The following is a 6188-nucleotide window of genomic DNA, read 5'->3' as shown; positions in this document are numbered from 1 at the left end:
AAGTTCTTCTGGTCTAGAGGTCTTAGTTTCAAAAGGAGGAATGCATCCACCAGGGACACAGCAGTGATTCCAAGAACTGGAAGTGAAGACTGTTACCTGGCCACTTTGGGCTTCTCAAGCCTCTGAGTTAACAGGCAAAAAAGGTTACTTGCTATATGGCTGGAGCAATTGATCCTGATTGCCAAGGGGAAATTGAACTGCTACAAGCAACGAGGTAAGGAAGGGTGTGGCTAGAATTCAGGAGATCTGTTAGGGCTCTTAGTAACATAACCTGGGTTAAAGTCGATGGAAAACTGCTGCTGCTGCTGCTAAGTCGCTTCAGTTGTGTCCGTCCGACTCTGTGAGACCCCATAGATGGCAGCCTACCAGGCTCCCCCATCCCTGGGATTCTCCAGGCAAGAACACTGGAGTGGGTTGCCATTTCCTTCTCCAATGCATGAAAGTGAAAAGTGAAAGTGAAGCCGCTCAGTCCTGTCGGACTCGTAGCAACCCCATGGTCTGCAGCCTACCAGGCTCCTCTGTCCATGGGATTTTCCAGGCAAGAGTACTGGAGTGGGGTGCCATTACCTTCTCCACAATGGAAAACTACAACAGTCTAATTCAGGCAGCTCTATTAATGGCCCAGCTGCTTCGTGAATGAAGGTCTGGGTCACTCTACTGGGTAAAAAACCACAAACAGTGCTGCTTCAGCAGTACAAATATTAAAATTGGAATGATACAGAGCAGACTAACATGTGCCCTGCACAAGGATGACACACAAATTCATGAAGTGTCCCATAGTTTTAGAACAAACTAGTGGTTACCAGTGGGGAGACGAAAGTGGGGAGGGGCAAGATGGGGGAAAGCGATGAAGATGTACAAACTACTATGTATAAAATAAATAAGCTATAAGAATATACTGTAGAGCACGGGGAATATAGCCAATGTTTCATAATGACAAGGGATGGAATATAACCTTGAAAAATTGTGTATCACTATTACACAAACAGATCATATACCCGAAACAAAATATTGTATATCAACTCTATCTCAGTTTAAAAAAAAAAGAGAGAGAGAGAAAAGAACCACAACCAGCCAAGTTGCTTGGTGAGGATGAAAGGAATATGTAATGGGTAGTGAAAGAATACAGTTATCAATACCAGCTATGACCATGTGACCAGTTACAGAAATGAGGTTGTAACTGTCGTATTTCTTGCTTTTCTTTTGCTATGAATGTGCTTGTGTGTATAAGTATGTGTCTGTATGTATGTGTGTATCTACCTGTCTGTCTACTTTTGTTTTCTTCCCCCATCCCCTTATCATGTAACATAAAATGTATTAACTTTATTCTAATATTTATTTATTTATTCATTCCTTTTTTTTTTTTTTTGGCAGTGGTGGGTGTCTGTTGCTGCACATGGACTTTGTCTAGTTGTGATCGGGGGTTACTCTTCGTTGTGGTGTGTGGGCTTCTCATTGCAGTGGCTTCTTTAGTTTCAGAGCACAGGCTTTAGGTATGCAAGCGCCAGTATTGTAGCCCCTAAAATGTATTAACTTTAAATCATAATATTTAAATATTGTTAACTTTACAGCATAAAGTTACAAGAATATCAAGAAGAGTGAACATCACCCAAGGGTTTTGGATCCTCTTCTAGGGAGTTAGTGAGCTTTCAGCTGTACACAGGATGCCTGTGTGCTAAGTCGCTTCAGTTGTGTCTGACTCTTTGTGACCCCATGGACTGTAGTCCACCAGGCTCCCTCTGTCCATAGAATTCTCCAGGCAAGAATACTGGAGTGGGTTGCCATTTCCTACTCCAGGGGATCTTCCTGGTCCAGGGAGTGAACCCACGTCTCCTGTATCTCCTGCATTGTAGGCAGATTCTTTACTGAAGCACCGGGAAGCCCCATTGGAGCACATTCCCCCTGTCTAATTTATATTCTGCATTCTGCCACCCCTCTGTTCAATGATTTCACTTAATTTTTACAAAACATAAATATTTATTCTATGCGAATGGTTTTCTTTAGGCACATTCAATCATTCATTCAACAAATATTTACCAAGTGCCAAGTATGAGCCACATGATTTGTAAATTCCATTAAGATAGGGCTGTTGCCTGTCTTGTTTGTTACTTGGTCTCCAGTACTGAGAATAATGCTTTGTACAGAATAAGAACTCAATAAATTTGTAGTGAATTAATAAATGGAAAGAAGCATATCCAATACCCGTGGTAATAATTTGTGCATTATCTCTGGCACTCCATGTCCAAAGGTTGTTAATATATACTTCCTAGCTGTGAACATAACACGTTCTTTAATAACCATTAGCTATGGCAAAATGGCGCTTTTTTTAGAAAAAAAAAAAAAAATGATGTTTTTGTGAAAGGCTTTGAAGTCTCAGATGAAAAGTACAGGCAATCCTCACGGATTTATTTCAAAAGTTTACTTGTTCATTGATTGGTTATGAGGCAGAACATATTTTTCTGTGGAAACAAGGTTTTGCAAGGGGTTTAGATTCTCAGAGCTGGCCTGCTAAAACCTATGACATAGAAAATAGCACAGTCATAGTATTACTAATAGAACATAACCATCGTATGTGTTTCTGTGGAAAACTAGAACTTAATCTGCTGTATTTGGAAAGGCATCTGTTAAGCGTGTCTACATTAGAATGGCGAGTCTTGAGGTTAGTGGTTACACTGCAGAAGAGTATTCAAACTTACCTGTGCTTGGTATTTTATCTTAGGATGGCAGTAGAGGTTGAAACAAACAACTAAACTCTTGAGAGGCATAGGGTTCAGATACAAGGAAGTGGTGGTATTGTGAATGAAACCACTGTTAATGAGGGGAAAGTAAAAGCTGTATGTGAGGCTTAAAATAGAGAGGGAGAAGAGGAAACTTGAGTGGGAAAAACTTTAGGGAGAGGCAAAAAGAAAAGGGAACTCCAGTCAAGTAAAAATCTTGCCAGCCTTAGGTGGTTAGTTGGCCCCGGCCATATGTAAGCCAGGGATTGAGAGTATTAGAAAATCTCCAGTATTAGTAGTTTATTTTAAAACTTAGTCCAAAAGAAATAAGAGATCTAAGTATTAGCTTTTCTCATTTTGTAACAAAAGAATATGCTTAAATAAAATATATAACGCAGAAGGAATGTTTAAAAGTTTTTTTTATTAAATGTTTTTTTTAAATACTAAATACACACAAAATAATATTTCTAACAGGTGTGACAGCTATAAAGAACAACAAATATCCGCATGCCTACTGCTCAGTGAAGAACTAGGATATTAGAGTTTGAGGATAGGGCAAGAGAATAATTGCAATCTTTCAGTTAGTTGTGTGTCTGAAACTTCATAATCATCTTGGATAAAAGCTAAAAAAATTAAAACAAATATACCAAAAGCGTAGGCATTTCATCAAGGATGTAAAAAACTGACATTCATAAATAAAAGACTAATTAAAATATAACATTGATTGACCCTGTAAATGTGTTAAATAAAAACAGAGTGTTATATTTTAAAGCCCAAGAAATATTGCTAGAATGAGAGCTCTGTGGTGAGCAGCACTATTTGTCAAGTGGTCCACGTTTATAGAAGCCTGTTTCAAAAGAAGCAAGAAGACGGTTCGAAGGAAGAAGAGTCGTTATTCAGATGCATTCTTTTTGATGAAGATATTTTTCTGTCCTAGCTAACACTGAACACAGACATTCCCCTTCACACCCAGGATTTTATAAAAATCTTGCATTTTAACTGAAGGAAGCTTTTTTCCCTCTGAGTGTGCTTTAGCTCCCTGATACATGGGATCTTAGAAATTCCTTGAGTTGGAAACTGAGTCCTTAATACCATGTCCAGAATATTTTCATGAGAACGTTCTGGAGATGGGCAGTGGTTGAAAACAGTGTGCATGTACTTAATGCCACTGAATTGTACACTTAAAAAAAGGTTAAAATGGCAATTTTTAGGTTATATCCTTACATGCTTAGTCACTCAGTCTTGTCTGACTCTTTGAGACCTTCTGGACTACAGCCCACCAGGCTCCTCTGTTCATGGGATTTTTCAGGCAAGAATACTAAAGTGGGTTGCCAAATAAAAAGATGTGACCAACCAACCAACCAACTAACCAAGTGTTTAAGTAACACTGTTTATGGGTTTAGATTATGATCTAGAACCTACATCCTGTTCTAAGACTCCCTGTCAACCTACCCACATGAACTTTTGTGTTAAGTGAGATGAGATCAACACCTGACCAGTTCTTACTTATTAGAGTACACAAGTGTGCTGTGATTCTCATATTGTACTGTATTATTTTTTTTATCACTCATTCATTCATTTTCACTTCCATATAGTATTCCATTGTGCAAAAATACTGTAGTTTATTCATTCATCTGTCATTGAATTCTACTGGAAATATACTTAGGAGTGGAATTACTGGGTCATAAAGCAGAAATACTCAGCTTTAATGGATATTGCAAAACAGCTTTTCAGTTTACGTTTCAAGTTTTCATTTTCTGTTTCTAAAATATATAAAAATGCAACTGTATTGTAACAAACATACCACTCCGGTGGGGGATGTTCATAATTGGGGAGCAGTGTATGTGTGGGGGAGGGGAGTTTATGGGAAATCTCTATACCTGCCAATCAATTTTGCTGTGAACATAAAACTGCTCTGAAATATTTTTTTAAATGCAATTGTATTTTGTATATTGACCTTCTGTTCCAGAGACCTTCTAAAATTTAATTCTAGCAGTTCATTGATTCTTTTGGATTTTCTACATAAACATTCATGCCATCTGCAAACAATGACAGTTTTATTTCTTCCTTGTGTGTGCTCAGTTGTGTCTGACTCTTTGTGACCCCCTGGACTGTAGCCCACCAGGCTCCTCTGGCCATGGGGTTTTCCAGGTAAGAATACTGGAGTGGGTTGCCATTTCCTTCTTCAGGAGATTTTCCCAACCCAGGGGCAGAAGCGGCGTCTCTTGTGTCTCCTGCATTGGTGGGTGGGTTCTTTACTATTGAGCCACCTGGGGAACTTTTATTTCTTCCTCTAGTGATAGTTACATCATTTTTCTTTCCTTACCACATTGACTAGAATCTCCTTTACAATAGTGAATACAAATGATAATACTGGGCATTCTAGTTCCAATTCTCTATCCCAGTCTAGGAGAAGCTCTAAATGTTTCACCATTGAGTATGACATTTGTTTTAGACTTTTTGTATATACAATTAATTATACTGAGGAACTTCTCTTTTATTGCATTAAAAAATGTCAATAGTAATCTGGTCTGGTATAATTTACAGATAGCAAAATACATAAATCCAAAGTGTACTACTCAGTGGAGTTTGACAAACCATTGTCAAATGTAATCATCATTCAGATCAATATTTTCTTAGGTAAATACTTAGCAGTAGAACTGCTGGGTCATATAGTTATAAGAGGAAGTGCCACCCTGTTTTCCAAAGTGTTTGCATAGTCCTGCCAGCAATGAATGACTTCCAATTGCTTCATATTCTTGCCAATACCAGGGACTGTCAGCCTTTATAATTTTAGCTATTCTAGAGGGTAAGTCCCATCTCCCATGGTTTTAATTTGCCTTAGTTCCCTGATGACTAATGACTTGGGGAGTATCTTTTCTTATGTTTACTGACCATTCACATACTTTTGTAAAGTGCCTTTATAGGTCTTTTTTTCCATCTTGTAATTGGATTTTTAAAAAAGTTAATTTAGAAGTGTTTTTTGCTTATTCCGGGTGCAGGTACTTTGCCAGATTTGTGTGTTGCAGATATATTCTCCCCATCCATGTACTACTTATGCCCTTCCTCTGTGGTATTTTTTGATGAGAAGTTTATCATTTTAATGAAGCCCAATTTATCATTTATTTTTCTTTTCTGATTAGTGTCGTTGAAGTCCTGTTAAAAAAAAATCTTTGTCTACCCCAAAGTTTTAAAGATACTTATTAACCCATTTTTTTTTCTAGCAAGTTTATAGTTTTAGCTTTTACATCTAAGTCTATGATCAATCTGTAATTCATTCTTGTGTATAATGACATGAGGAGGGAGTCAATATTCATTTTCTCCATACTGCTATCTAATTGTTCCAGTCTTATTTATTGACAAGACTTTCTTTTCTTTGTTGAATTTGACAACTTTGCAAAAAATCAATTGACTGTAAATTTGGGGGTCTATTTCTGGATTCTCTATTCTGTTCCATTGATCTGTTTGTCT

The 6188-nt window shown here is 37.7% G+C and overlaps 1 non-coding gene across 1 annotated transcript; it reads left to right on the top strand.

Annotated features, from left to right (window-relative positions):
* Positions 1-678: 678 nt before the first annotated feature.
* On the top strand, positions 679-784 carry LOC122679685. Its single transcript, XR_006336482.1, has one exon. It is a non-coding gene; the product is annotated as a U6 spliceosomal RNA (small nuclear RNA).
* The last annotated feature ends 5404 nt before the right edge of the window (positions 785-6188 follow it).

This window comes from Cervus elaphus, chromosome 21 (genome assembly GCF_910594005.1).
Source record: "Cervus elaphus chromosome 21, mCerEla1.1, whole genome shotgun sequence".
In the NCBI taxonomy this organism is placed as follows: domain Eukaryota; kingdom Metazoa; phylum Chordata; class Mammalia; order Artiodactyla; family Cervidae; genus Cervus; species Cervus elaphus.
The sequence above is the reverse complement of the archived record's forward strand: the minus strand, read 5'-3'. Positions and strand labels throughout refer to the sequence as shown.